Raw genomic sequence first — 14,106 nt, 5'->3', positions numbered from 1 at the left:
GCTCCCCCTCTGGCCTGGGGCGGGGGCTGGGGGGGCTGGGCCGTCTCGGTCATCTCCTCTCCCCACCCCGGGGCTCCCGGTGGACGGCCTGCCGGCCTGCACAGACCCTGCACGCCGGGGGACCCCACTGCTCACACCCCAGCCCCCGCCACCCGACTCCCATGGCCGCTCGGCCCAGGACAAGGCAGAGGAAGGACCTGAGACCAGGGCACACCCCGAGGCGCTGCCCGTTCACCGCTTCAAGCTCGCTCCGCAGTGCGGGCAGGCGGCCGGCCTGGCCAGGAGTCCCAGCACCCGTGTTCCTGCCCCCTGCCCCCCCCGGAAGCGGCAGTGTGGGGACAGCTGCCAGCCCCCGCTCTGACAGACATGTCCGCCTCTGAGCACCCCGATCTGGAGCGTGAGCCCCTGCCCCCAGCCTTCCTCGCCGCCTCCGGGCAGCCCTGCCCGCCCCCTGGCTGCCGGCTCCTCCAGGAACCGGGCCCGCCCCCTGGGCCCAAATGCCAAGCTCCGTCCAGGACTGGACACCAGTGCCGGGCGGACAGTCCCAAGGCCCCGCTGGCTCAGCCGAGACGCCCCGAGGGGCCAGGCCCTCTGCCCGGTCCTGGGTGTCCCTGCTGTCCCGGAGCTGCCCGGGGCTCCCAGGTGCTACCCTGCAGCCGCCCCTCGACTCTCTCGCCCCGAACGGCCCCGTACAGCTGGGACCTGCAGGGCCGGCCCCACGCCACCGCCCGCCGCCCCAAGGGAGCCGTCTCACGCCCGCTCCGAACCCGGACCAGCGAAGCGCCGGGAAGGTGCTGCTGGCTGAGTGAGTGGGAGCTCCCTGCCCTGTCCTCCGCCCTCCTCTCCCCCCAGAGCGACCCGGGACCGGCCGCTGCTCCCCGCTGCCCGCTGCCCCGGCCCCGGCCCCGCGGTCAGCGCTGGCCGCATCCTTTCCCACGGCTCCCGGTCAGCGTGGCCGCCTGTGAATGAGACACTAACCGTTTCCGGCCTCCATCCTCCTGGAGCCTCAGCGGGAGGAGGAAGGACAGAGGGACTTCCTGGGACAGCGCCTGCCCATTCAGAAGATTCAGCTCAGGAAATGGCCAGCGGGGGCGGGGGCACCCACTGGGGAGGGGATGTGGGCGGAGACGGGCCAGCCTACGACGGCGCCCTAACCCCACGCCCATCTCCACCGTCCCGGCTGGGGCCCGGGCGCCGGGGGTTCTCCCAGGGGCACAGCGGAGGCTTACCAGGTGGGGTGGGCAGGGCTGGGGGGGCAGGAGGCTCCGATGAGAAGGCCTCCACCCACCCGGACTCTGCCCCTCTGCCAGGCTGCTCCCAGGCTGCACACACCCCCCCCCCCCGCCCCTGACCCACAGCAAGAGGGGGTCCCCTGCGTGGAGGGGCCAGGAGTCCCGGAAGAAGTGGCCCTGAGAGCTAGTATCTGGGAGCCAGACTTTGCCTGGTGCCCATTCATTTGCTGCTGGGCACAGCTGGTGATGTGTCCACACCACAGCCAAGCTCAGAGGCTGGGCACTGGCAGAGAGGGCTCAGTAACTAAGACACAGGCAGAGGCTTCTGCATGGACAGGCCTCGTCCCGCTGCCAGGGGGTCAGCCCAGCCCCGAAGATACGGGACCGGCGAGGCCCCGGAGGGCTGGCCAGGGACAGCACGTTACCGCTGACGAGGGCTCACACTGCTCTGCCTCACGGCGCCGTGCCCGCGCCTTCACACCCTTCCCTACGCCCACACTTCCTGCCCGGCCTCGCTGGTTAGAGCATCATCTCCGTGTGCCAAGGCCGGGGGTTCGATCCCGGGCAGGGCACACGCCAGCCTCAGCCCCGGACCCATCAACAAGGGAAGGACACCTCCCCGTCCGTCCGTCCCTCTCACCCTCCCTCCATCTGCAATCTTTTTTTTCTTTTTTTAGGGAGCCTACATTTCCTGCCTAATGAGCTGCCGCTTTTGAAACCAGACCAAAATGGCTGCAGGAACCAATAGGCCTCACACCGGGGGAGGGAGTTTCCCTTGGGAGTCCCAACACAAGGCCCCCCTCCTTGTGCTGGGACCCAGGGCGCCCCCCCCTCCCCACAGAAACACCCAGCCCGCCTGTACCCTCCGCTCCGGAGACCTACTGTGGGTGGGAAATGCAGGCTCAGCCAGACCCTGCACCCCGCAGAGCGGAGCAGCCCCTTGGTCCCCGCAGCCGCTCCGGGGGAGGCGCATTCATATGGTAATCTCCGCCCGGGACCAGGCCCCGCAGCAGCCCAGCCTGGAGGGAGGGGGAGGGGGGAGGGGGCCTGGCCGGGCGGACGGCTGGCCGCCTTCCCACCACAGGACCTCGCCAAGTGGGCCCTTCCCGGGGTGCCGGCGTGGACTCGAGGGACAGCCCGGGAGGGGCAGCCCGGAGGGACAGCCAGGAGGGACAGCCCGGGAGGGGCAGCCCGGAGGCCCAGCCCGGCGGCCGGGGCCCAGGCCCCAGATGTGGTGAGGGCTGGGCTTTCGTGGTCTAAGATGACAGTGGACAGGCCTTTGTTGTAAGGCTTAAGCTCCGTGTGTGATGCCCGGAATGGCCTGGAACAGGCCGAGCTGGGAGGCTGTGGGCCACCGCCCCTCCCCGGGTCCCTGAGGCAGAACCCCCCGGCCACTGTCCCAGGAATCAAACAGTACCATCTTCCCCCAACACTGCCCCCCAAAGGCTGCTGGGGGAGGGACAGGTCCGCAGCCGCCCCGGCACCCAGCTCTCCTTTACTTTCCTCCTGGGGCGGGCAGCCAGCCCCTGCCTCCCTCCCTCCCACACCCACTTCCTCTGCAGCCCACTCCCACCGCCCTCCACTTCCCCTTCTGCCGAGTTCTGGGCCGGGTGCAGGCAAAGGAACTGCAGGTCAGGCCGAGGCCCAGCTGCAGACCAAACGGCTCCCGGTGCCCCTCCACCGGCCCCGCCCCGCCCCGCCCCGCCCTGCCTGGCTCCATCCTGGGCCACTGAGCCGCTCTGGGCTCTGGAGAGAAGAAAGGACCCTGGCAAACACATGGACGCAGACCCCAGACCCGCTGGGGGGGGGGGGGTGCAAGGCGCTCCCAGCCGCGGGGTCCACAGAGGTGACCCCGGCCAGGGGACAGCGGGGGCGGGGGGCTGTCAGCTCCTCCAGCAGAGGGGGTGGCACCCTGGACAGCTGTCTGTCTTCCCACTTTTTAGAAATTGAGAGAGAAGAGGAGAGAAATACAAACATTCATGATGAGAATCGTGGCTCAGCTGCCCCCCACTGGGGACGGAGCCCGCAACCTGGGCATGTGCCCTGGACTGGGAATCAACCGTGACCTCATGGGGCCTGGGACGAGATTGGCCAGAGCCCCACCCACGGGGATGGATGGGGGCGCCGTTAAAACTTGTTCTTTTCCCATGGAAACCTTCTGACCCATCATTTCCCTCTCTGCCTCAGTTTCCACCCCTGTCCGGGTCCAGCTGGTGACAGGGTTTGATTGAATGAAATTCCCAGGGACGCAGACTGAGGGGCCCTGGGCATCGAGCCCAGACAGAGTGCATGGTGGTCAGGCCGGCGCGGGTCCCAGCCTGGCACGGGCAGCCGAGCCCCGGGCGGGGAGGCCAGCACGCCCCCGTGGGGGGCCGGTCCGAGGCCTGGCCTGCTCGGGCCTCCCCGCTGGCCGAGCGGCTGGACCCGCCCTGCTCCTCTGGGCCGTGAGCCCCTCACCGCCTCTGAGCCCGATCCGCTGGTCCTGGCCCCGCCCCCGCCCCGGCCCCAGCCACAATGGGGCCGCTGTCCGACCTGTCATTTGTCTCCGGGGCCACGACTGTCACCAGGCAATGGGCAGCTTCTCCTCCGGCCTCGGCAGACAAGGGACAAAGACACGATCCGTCCTCGCTCCCTAGCACCAGGGTGTGTGGTGGGGGAGAGGGTGGCGGGGAGCTGGGAGAGGAGAGAGGGTGTCATCTGGTCGGTCCAGCCCCCCAGCCCCCGGGAGAATGTACTCAGGTCTCAGAGGAAATGCTGCCCGGCCCTTTCTCTTAAAAAGGGCTCCGAGGCCCCAGCTGGTGCGGCTCAGTGGAAAGAGCACCGGCCTGCGGACTGAAGGGTCCCAGGTTCCATTCCAGGTCAGGGCACAGGCCCGGGTTGTGGGCTCGATCCCCAGTGGGGGGTGTCCAGGAGGCAGCCGATCCATGATTCTCTCCCTCTCCCTTCCTCTCTGAAATCAATAAAAATATTAAAAAAAAAAAAAGGGGGGGGGGCTCCAGGGACGCGCCCGTCTTTCGAGCCTCCAGGCCGGGCTCACAGGAGCCACGCGGGGTGGGGACAAGAGGCACAGCTGCCAGCGGCACCAGGAATTCGTTCAAACATTAACTGGGCAACCACTTGGGACGCCAGGGCCGGGACAGCGATCAATAACAGTCCCCGCGGGGTAGCGAAGGACGGACAGACGGACACCGGCACCCCCACCCGGCGCCCCCGGGGACAGGCACTGGCCCGGGCGGGAGATAGGAGATAAGGGCCTGGGAGTCACCTTCCCCGGGGACACGGGGACACAGGGACACTCCCGCCCCCGCGCGGTGACCGCCGATGACCGCCCGCTCCGCTGGGCACGCGGGGCCTGGGCATGGGGCAGCGCAGGGCTGGCCGCTGGGGCAGGGACCCCGCGAGGCAGGGGAGACGGGACCGAGCAGGGGCGCCCCCGAGGCCTGGGGACCTGACCGCCTCGGGGGGGGCACAGCTGGCAACTCCACCCCAACCGGAGCGGGGTTCACAGTGCAGCGCGGGGTGCTCAGGGCCCACCTATGGCAGAGGGTGCCCCCACGCCCCACTTCAGGAGAGGGACGAGAAACGGGGGCACCTGCGGCTCAGCTACCGAACCCCAACCGACGCGTTTAGAACCGTGTTTAGGCAGAAACAGAGGAGGGGGCATGAGCGATGGGCCTCCGTGAGGAGCTGCCCCGTCCCCAGGCCAAGGCCAAGGCCAAGGCCAAGGCCAGCCCCTGCCCCGGGAAGCTGCTCTGTGGCAGGACAGGTGAGGCCAGCCAGGGCACGGGGCAGCCGGGGCCCCTGCAGAGCGAGGGCATCAAACCTCCGACTCCCTGCCTGGAAGGACCAGGCCCCTCCGGCTGCCCCTGTGGGCCCGCGGGCGTGGTTCCCGGTGGTGAGAAGAGAAAAGAAAGAGGAGGGACCCCCCCACCCCCACCCTGCAGCCCAGAGCCAGGCTCCCCACGGCCCCCTCCCCTCCAGGGGGGCAGGCAGAGGCCCCCAGCGGGGGCAGACCCCCCCTCCGGCCTGTCCTTGACAGGCACCTCCCTGGGCTCCCAGCCTGCACCGGGCGGGCTCACGGCAGCCGGCTCCTGGGCCGCCCCCCTCGGCGGCTCCGGGGGAGGCCTCCTCGGCTCCACGGCGCTGGGAGCAGGCCCCTGCCTGTCCCGGGACCAGCCTGGCACCCAGGAAGCAAATCAAAGTGGGCGCCGGGCGCCGGGAGGCAGGCGTCTGGGTGGAGTCCCGCCCGCCCAGCCGAGGGCCATGACTTCTGCTGGAAGCATCTTTCCAGGCCCCGCAGGAGGGAGCGGGCCTCCGGGTCACCACCCTGCCGTCCCCGAGCCCCCGTTCCCGACCCCCCGTCCTCAAGGAGCCCCCCGTCCTCACGGAGCCCCCCATCCTCACGGAGCCCCCCGTCCTCACGGAGCCCCCCATCCGCACGGAGCCCAGCTGGCACCAGGGGCCGAAGGCCGGGCTGGGGGCGGCGAGGAGAGGGTGGATGGAGCCCCGGGGCAGGAAGGCGATGGCCACACTGCGGATGACCCCGGCGGGAACCCGGGCGTGGGGCAGACAGAGCCTGCGTCCTCTCCCCCTCACACCCTCGTCCTCTGCCCACGCACGCACGCAGCCAGTGAGGGGGCGGGGTGGGAACCAGCCGGAGACCTAACGTGGGGGGCGCGTCGGATAGCAGCAGCTCAGCCACGGGGGCCTCGGCCTGGTGCCCGCTTCCTAAGGAGCAGGAGACCTCTGACCGGCAGGAAGCGTGGCCGCTCCGGGTGGGCGGGTGGGGGCGCTGCAGCCAGGGTCTCGGCTGCCGAAGAAAGCGTCCCGTCGGAGGGAGCCTGCGTGACAACAGGAAGTGGGAGGGCACGGTGGCAGGGGAAGCGGGAGTGGGGGGGAGGAAGTGGGCCCAGAGGCTGGGCTGCCCAGTGGGTGCACGGTTTCTGCGGTGCAAGCCCTGTGAACCCTGACCTCGGGCCGGGGGGCGGGCCTGGCGCTCGGGGCGGGAGCCTGGGCTTGCCCCGTCCCATCAGAGCAGGGCTCTGTCGCCTCACAGTAGGTCTTCCCCATGTGCCAGCTGGGTGCACAGTAGGCCCTTCCCATGTGCCCCTGTCCCGGGCATCACGTGCCAGCCCCAAGGAGCAGCGGCGGACGGAAACAGACAGGCAAGCAGACACAGCAGTTCTGCCACGGCACGGGCCTGGCTGGGGGCCACGGGGGCCCAGGAGGGAGGGCGAGGGGTCGGCGACAGGGCAGGTCCCTACGGCGACGTGAGAAAGGTCAGCCAGGGCAGAGGCCCTTTCCCCGGCCCCGTCCTCAGCCATGAAGACCCCAAGGATGCTGCCCCCCAAACGGTTAAACACAGGAGCCCCTCCCATTTCCTGCCGAGGAGCCCCTCAGTTCCCAGGCAAAGCAACGATGAATGAAGCGGGAGCCACAGGCCGCCAGCGGGGAGCGGGGAGCGGGGAGCGGGGAGCGGGGAGCGGGGAGCGGGGAGCGGGGAGCGGGGAGCGGGGAGCGGGCTTCTCGGCCTCCTGGCTGCCCTCCCTGCAGGGGCCACACCGGATTCCGGCCGGGGTGCCGTCTCCGGGGCCAGGGCCAGGGCCAGGGCGGCTGCCGGGCGGGCGGCACATTTTTCTCGGGCGAAGGAATTCCAAACTTCTCTCTGGTGAGTGGAGGCGATCCCCAAACCTCCGACAAAAATGCCGGCACCATGTGGGGCCTCGAGGGAGGGGGGAGGAGGGGGAGGCCCGCAGCCCCACGCCGAGCCCTCCGGGGGCGTCCGGGACCGGGCGCAGCACATGGCACTGCCGAGGGGCACCGGGCTGGGGAGCACTGGGCCCTGGGGTTCCCCCAGCCCCTCCGCTGGGCCAGCACGTCCTTCCCTGCCCAGACACGGAGGGGGACCCCTCCCACCAGGGCCTCCGCGAAGACACGCATTCCACCCGCCCCGCCCTCGCCCGCCGCCCCAGCCACACCGCACACCCGACCCCCGGGACCCCGGTCAGCGGCAGCAGGAGCCCCCAGCACCGTGCCGGCCGCCGGCATCCGAGTCCGTGGAAGCCGACCCCAGCCGTCCTCAAGCCCTAAGGGCTGCCTGTAGGCGGCGGCAGCGGCCAGCCGGCTCCTGCCCCCCCCTGCAGGCCAGGGAAGCCCCTTGCAAGAGGGAACTTGACTCCCTAGAAAGTCCCGCCGGAGGACGGCGGCCTCGGCTCCAGCCAGACGGTTACGGACGCCTGGCCGCCCCAGCCCCTTCTCCCGGAGACCGAGGGTCTGGGCCGTGAGACCGGGCGCCCCCGCTCCCCGGCCGGAGCTGTCCCCCGCATGGCCCGGGCGGCGGGGGCGGGCGGCCATGCCCCGGGCCCCCTCCCACCCCGGCCCCGGGGCTGCCCGCCGGCGGACACCGAGGGCCCCGGCGCGGGTGCGAGGCTGGGAACAAAGGGAGCGGAGCACTCACCCGGCGGCCGCGTTGGGCTGCGCTGCTGCTGCCTGCGAGAGCGCCGCCCACCGGGTCACATGGCCCCGAGCCGAGCAGAGGATCAAAGGGGCTTTGTGGCCTCGAACAAGCAGCCTCCCGGGCGGGCGGGCGGGCAGAGGTAGGAGGGCGCCTTCGAGGGAGCGCTCTGAGAGGCAGGGCCGGGGCGGGGAGGGGCGGCGGGGAGGAGCGGCTCCGCGGCCCCGGATGGCGGGGGTTCCCCCGCACAGGGGCAGGGCTGCGGCCGCCGGGGACGGTGCGTGGCCGCGGGAGCTCCCGGAAGGAGGAGAGTGCTCACCTGGAGCCCAGCCGGGCGGGCGGGCGGGCGGGCGGGCGGGCGGCCCTGCCAGGAGCCGGTGCCTGCAGCCCTGGCCCCGCCCCGGCCCGGCCCTGCTGGGTGCTGGGTGCTGCCAAGAGTCTGACATGCCCTTGGGCACCCTCCCTCCCTGCCGCCCGCCCGCACTCCCCCTGGGCCAGGTGCACCCCAGCTGTGCCCGCACCCGGTCCTGACACCCCCAGGCCCTGTGTCACACCTCGGCTCTCAGGGGCTCCCCAGAATGAGGTCCAGACCCGCGGCCCGAGCTGCTCCAGGCTCCCAGGGTCAGAGCACCCCCAATCGGTGAGGGTGCCGTGGGGGAGGGACCCCGCCTGGGAGAGGAACGGGGACGGGAGGCGGGGCGGGGCGGGAGGGGGCAGCTCACCCTGAGCTTCTTCCTCCTGGAGCCTCAGCACCCGGATCCGGCTCGGCTCCTCCACCCCTCAGGGCGGGCGGTGAGTCAGCCTCCTCCTCCCTCCCTCCCGCAGGCCCTGCACGGAACGGAACGGGCCCCTGGGAGGAAGGGCTAGGGGGTCCCAGAGGAGGGAGCGCGGGAGCAGCGGCGGGGCAGGGCCTGCTCGCAGGGAAGGGCCAGGCCCGCCCCCGCCACGACCTTTGACCCGGTGAGTGAGTCACTCCCAGGCCTGGGCGTGGCCAAGCCTCGGGCTGACGCTCCCACAGCAGTTGGGGGAGTTCGGGGAGTTGGGGGGGGGGCTGGTTCGGGGACCTGCCTGGGGCCGAGCCGGAGTGGCTCCGGGGAGGCAGTGTCAGGGCAGCGGCTGGTCCTCCCTCCCTCCTCCGTCGGCCCGGCACCCACAGCCGGCGCTCAGGCTCCCCGCGCCGCCTCCCCCATGTGGCTGGAGGGGAGGCCCCAGAGCGCCCCCACAGGAGGCTGGCTGCGTCCAGGGGTCTGCCCTCCGCGTCTCCAGAAGCCGCTGCTCCCCTGAGGCCACTGGTTCCCCCACCGAGGCGCTGCCCACCTGCTGGCCACCAGCCCCCAGGCCCAGGCCTCCCGGAGGATCTGCAGGCTTCCCATCAGGCCTCAGGGCCTGCTGTCCCCCGACCCACCCCCACGCAGGCTGGCAGTCTCGGGGCGCCCTGAGCCCGGGCGGCTGCTCACCCCCCTCCGGCAGAAGCTGGCGAGCCGGCCTGTCCGTCATGGTAAAGGCTCCACGTTAGAACGGTCAGAAAAGGCGGGTGAATTCCCTTTCCCACAGGGCACTGAGCCTACAGTGATCCCGATTTTTAACAATTTGTCCTGCGTCCTGCGGCGTTTTAAAAAAGTCCAAAAACTTGGAAAGAATCTTTCCAAAAATCGGGACTTTTTAAAAACGCGGCGGGACATCTGGTCACCGTAACAGCTCAGGGGCCACCGTGCGGTCAGCTCGCGTGTCCCCAGCGCCAACACGGAGAGACGGCCGCTCCGGCCCTCTCCGTGCCAAGAAGCGTGTTACACGGACGGACGGCACCTCTCACCGGGACCGACAGGGCCCCGAGCGGGCGAGGCCGTGCTACCGGCGGCACAGCTCCACTGTCAGGCCGCCCGGAGCACGCAGGTCCTCGGCGCCCTCTGTGCGGCCGCACCGCCAGCGGCAGCAGTGCGGACACACGGGCCGGTGCGGACCCAGGACCGGGGTGCAGGCTCGATCCCCAATGGGGGGCGTGCAGGGCGGCCGGTCGATGACTCTCTCTCACCGCTGATGTTTCTCTCTCCCTTCTGCTCTGAAACCAATAAAAATGTAAACCAAAAGCCAGAGGCCTGAGACACAGCGTGAGCCCCGCGCCCCGTCCTGGGACATGTCACCCCCACGGCAGGCGGCCTCCCGCTGTGGGGGGACCAGGCCTGGGACCGGACGGCACCCGGCTCCCCACGGAGGCCCTGTGTCCGGAGAGGTCGGAGGGAACGCGGAGAGACAGCGGAGCAGTGATGGTGGAGGGCGGGGGCCGTCCCAGGACTGCCAGCACCGCCGGGCACTGGGCAAGGCAAGGAGGGGCCGGCCCTGCGACACCTGCCTGAGCCCGGGGACCCCGATCTCAGGCAGGGAGCCCCCAGAACTGGAAGAGCATACGCTCCTGTTTGAGGCCCGCAGCCAGGCCTGGGCCGCGTAAGCTGGGCTCTGCTGGACAGATGGAGAGACCCCCCAGCCCGGCCGGTCTGCGTGGGGTTTCCCAAGCTGTCCGTCTGAGCCGGACCCTCACCCCAAACAGAGGGAGCCCGCACGGGTCCGAGGCTGACAGGAGGGGGAAGGGGTCCGTGGCGTCCTTAACAAGGATGCTGTAGGCCGCTGGCTGCCCGTGGGCACCCCCACCCGTCAGTGGTCCGGCGGCAGGGTCCTGGGTTCGGGTTCCCCTCCCTGGGACCCCCTGGGAGAGGAGCAGACTGAGGTGTCACCGCCCACACGATGGCCGATGCATCCCCCCCCCCAGCGGCAGAGCAGGAGGGGGAGCACTCACACTGCGTGCTCCCTCCCGCCCCTCACACGCACCCTCGCACTCACACGGCCCCGCACGCTCCTGTGGAGCCCAGCTCCTCCGCCCCCCCCGCCCCGCCAATCTGCCCTCCCACCCACAAACCTCCGGGGGCAGCGACCTTCCCACCGCACCACAGAGCACCCCGCACGGGCCTGCGCTGCTCGCCCGGCGCAGGGGAGGCCCTGCGGTCCCCGGCACGAACCCGGGGGCTCCGGGCCGAGTGCAGCCACACCCCCGGGAGGAGCCCCGGCTCCAGGCTGGCAGCCCGGTGCTGGCGCTGCACGTGTGTGCGTGCGTGTGTGTGCGTGTGTGTGCGTGTGTGTGAGTGTGTGTGTGGTGTGTGTTGTGTGTGTGAGTGTGTGTGTGCATGCATGTGTGTATGTGTGTGTGAGTGTGTGTGTGTGCATGCGTGTGTGTGTCTGCGTGTGTGGAGGGGTGGGGGGCGGGTGGGGTGCCACGTTTTGCGGAAATCTGCCTCTTTCTCCCGGTTCCTTTTCAACTCGATGCAGGAGAGCAGCTGGGCCCCCCTCATCTCCACCACAAGCCACGCCCCTGGCCCAGCCCCCTCTCCCCCGCCACCCCCCAGCCGCTCCCGCTCCCTCTCCTTCCCTCCCTCTCCATCTCCGACAGATGGTCTGCATCTCCTCGGCTCCCACCACCCACTCCCTGCGGAACTCTGCCGTCTGGCTGCTGCCCATCGCCCTGCTGAACCCCAGCTCCTGAAAACCCCCCATCGCCCCACCCCGTCCCACCCACCGACCCCGGGCAGCATGGGAGACGCACTGACCCCTCCCTCCCCCCTTCCCCCGAGGCAGGAGTGCGGGCACCTCCTCTCCCCTCCTCTCAGCATCCGCACCTCCACCACGGCTTCAGCATCACCCCCTCCCCCGCCACCGCTTACACCTCTGGTCCCGACCCCCCAGCTCAGCCACGTCTCCTCAGCCTTCATCCGGGCCTCTGCCTCCCAAACCCCATCGAAAACCCCCTCTGCTAGGCCACCGCCTCCAGGAAGCCCTCCGGACGTCCTCCATCAGATAGGACCCCCCTTCCTGTTCAATGGAGCCCGGCCGGGCTGACTTACTCAGCGCCTCCCGCGTCTCCACGGCAGCGGCTCAAGACCGAGATCGCTCGCCGTGAAACTCGGCGAGGGGCCCATTTCCTCCTTTCTGAGAAGGCCCGCCCCCCCCTCCCCTCCCCCTCAGGAAGCCGCTTCCCTCCCCTGCACCTTCGTGCACATTTCAGCAACGTTTCTGAGAACCAACCGATGGCATCTCAACCTCCAGCACTGGCTCGGCCCTCACCTGGAGCCAGCTCCTGTTCGGGGCTGCGGGCCCCGGGGCAGCTCACAGCAGCCCAGGCACACCCCCCCCCCCCCCCCACACACACACAGTGCGTCCTGGGGCTGACACGCCCGCCAGAACCCCGCTCACAGGGCCATAGAGCACCAGCCCCCACTGACTTCAATGGCAAGTGTACACCCAGCGCGTCTGGCCGGGAGCTCAGAGCGCCCGGAGGGAGATGGCCAGGTGGGGGCGCTCCAGGCTGGCGTTAGGAGCGATCCTCCAGCCTCCTCTCCCTTCCCTGACACCAGGACCAGCACCGAAGCCCAGCAGCGGACATGGTGGGCTGTGAGCGAAACAGGAATCGGCTGGGGACGGAGAGGAGGACTGGGGGCAGTGTGTGCTCTGAGCCTCTCGGCGGGCAGGGCTCGGGCTTTCGGCTCGGGTGTCCACGCCGCCGTGGCCGGGCCGGGACTGGGAAGAGCACAGGGCGATACCCAGGAGGGTCCAGCACCCCCGCCTCGGCATAACAATGACCTTGAGCACCAGGCATTCTAGTCTCTGCCGTCTCCTCTGCTCAGAAGCAGAGCCCCCCCCAGAACTCACTGGTCACCAGCCCTCCTCCCCTCCCCGCACTCCGGGGCTCCGGCCCGGCCCCAGTGGGAAGTGAAAGGGGAATAGCAGAGGCCGCTGACGGGCAGGAAGAGCTTTGATTGGGGACCACTTCCCGCATCTGCGCTGGGAGCCCCAAAGGGAGGAGGCGGACAGAAAGGCACAGGGAGGCACTGCGGAGAGCAAGTCCAGACCAGGCCAACCCTCGGGACGGCATGTGTGCCCACCGGGGGCACCGAGCCTTCACCGGGGGCACCGAGCCTTCACCGGGGGCACCGAGCCTTCACCGGGGGCACTGAGCCTCACCGGGGAGGCGTGGCCCGGAGCCCTCACGGGGAGGCGTGTCGCGGAATCACACACAGGAAGCCGGTGCCTGAAACCCCGGGACAGCCGCTCAGCCTGCGGCGGCTCCGGCTCCTGCGGCTCTGGGCTCGGACCGGAGCCGGGGTGTGGCGGCCCCGGGAGGAAGCGGCCAAGAGCAGGCAGCCCCCCCGTGTCCCCCCGCCCCGCCCGTGGGCAGCGCTGGACGCAGTGAGCCTGACACGGACCTGGAGTGAGCAGCTTTCTTCAAGGCCATTCAACGCCGAGACGCTCGCAGGGCGTGCGCGTCAGCACGGGACTGGCCGTTCACAGGCGCTGCTCCTCCTTCCCGGGGCCTCTGTCCCTCCCCCAACCCCCACCCGCTCCTCCACCCGCGGCCACGGGCAGGGACGGCACCCAGGGGCGGCCGCACAGATGTGGGCACCCCGAGTCAGGCCTTAGAGTCAGGGACAGACTTCACAGAGGTGCAGTGGCGGGGGAACCCGCTTGATTGGGCCGCGCTTGGCAGGGGCCTGGCACCTGACAGCAGTGCCCTGAGCCAGCCTCAGTGAGGAGCCCCTGCCCACATTCACACATACACACACACACACACACACACACTCACACACACACACTCACACTCACACTCACACACACACACACACTCACACACACACACTCACTCACACACACACACACTCACACACACACACTCACACACACACACACTCACACACACACACTCACACACACACTCACACACACACACACTCACACACACACACACACACTCACACACACACACTCACACACACACACTCACACACACACACTCACACTCACACACACACACATTCACACACACACACTCACACACACACACTCACACACACACTCACACTCACACTCACACACACACACTCACACTCACACACACACACACTCACACACACACTCACTCACACACACACACACTCACACACACACACACTCACACTCACACACACTCATACTCACACACACACACACATTCACACACACACACACACACACTCACACACACACACTCACACACACACTCACACTCACACACACACTCACACTCACACACACACACACATTCACACACACACACTCACACACACACACACACACACACTCACACACACACTCACACACACACTCACACACACACACACACACACACACACACACCCCGCAGCTGCCGGGCCGGGGGCTGGCTGCCCTCAGCCCCTCAGCCTCTCCTCCGCTGTGGACTGCGAGCGGCCAGGGATCACGCACCCACACGGGACACGCCTCCTGCCGCACCGAGCACCCGGGGGGGCTCTGACTGCCCGTGGCTCGGCAGCACCCTCACTTTCTCCCTGGTGTCCCCCAAAGCTAGCACAGCCAGCCCAC

General features: G+C 69.5%; 2 protein-coding genes across 4 annotated transcripts in view; one reads left to right on the top strand and one right to left on the bottom strand.

Annotated features, from left to right (window-relative positions):
- The window catches only part of SEC14L1 (SEC14 like lipid binding 1), a 259,583-nt gene that overhangs the window by 93,183 nt on the left and 152,294 nt on the right, over positions 1-14,106 (top strand). The gene's annotated exons all lie outside the window — the stretch shown is intronic.
- Positions 1-14,106, bottom strand: part of SEPTIN9 (septin 9) — a 139,783-nt gene that overhangs the window by 84,003 nt on the left and 41,674 nt on the right. The window contains exon 1 of one of the 3 annotated variants that reach the window (XM_084861959.1): positions 8,409-8,556. The exons of the other annotated variants lie outside the window; for them this stretch is intronic. The gene's annotated coding sequence lies outside the window, so the exon portion shown is untranslated. Of the gene's footprint in view, positions 1-8,408; positions 8,557-14,106 lie in introns of those variants that run through there. 3 annotated transcript variants of the gene reach the window in all.

This window comes from Pipistrellus hanaki (assembly GCF_964339955.1).
Source record: "Pipistrellus hanaki genome assembly, chromosome: 16".
NCBI lineage: Eukaryota > Metazoa > Chordata > Mammalia > Chiroptera > Vespertilionidae > Pipistrellus > Pipistrellus hanaki.
The sequence above is the reverse complement of the archived record's forward strand: the minus strand, read 5'-3'. Positions and strand labels throughout refer to the sequence as shown.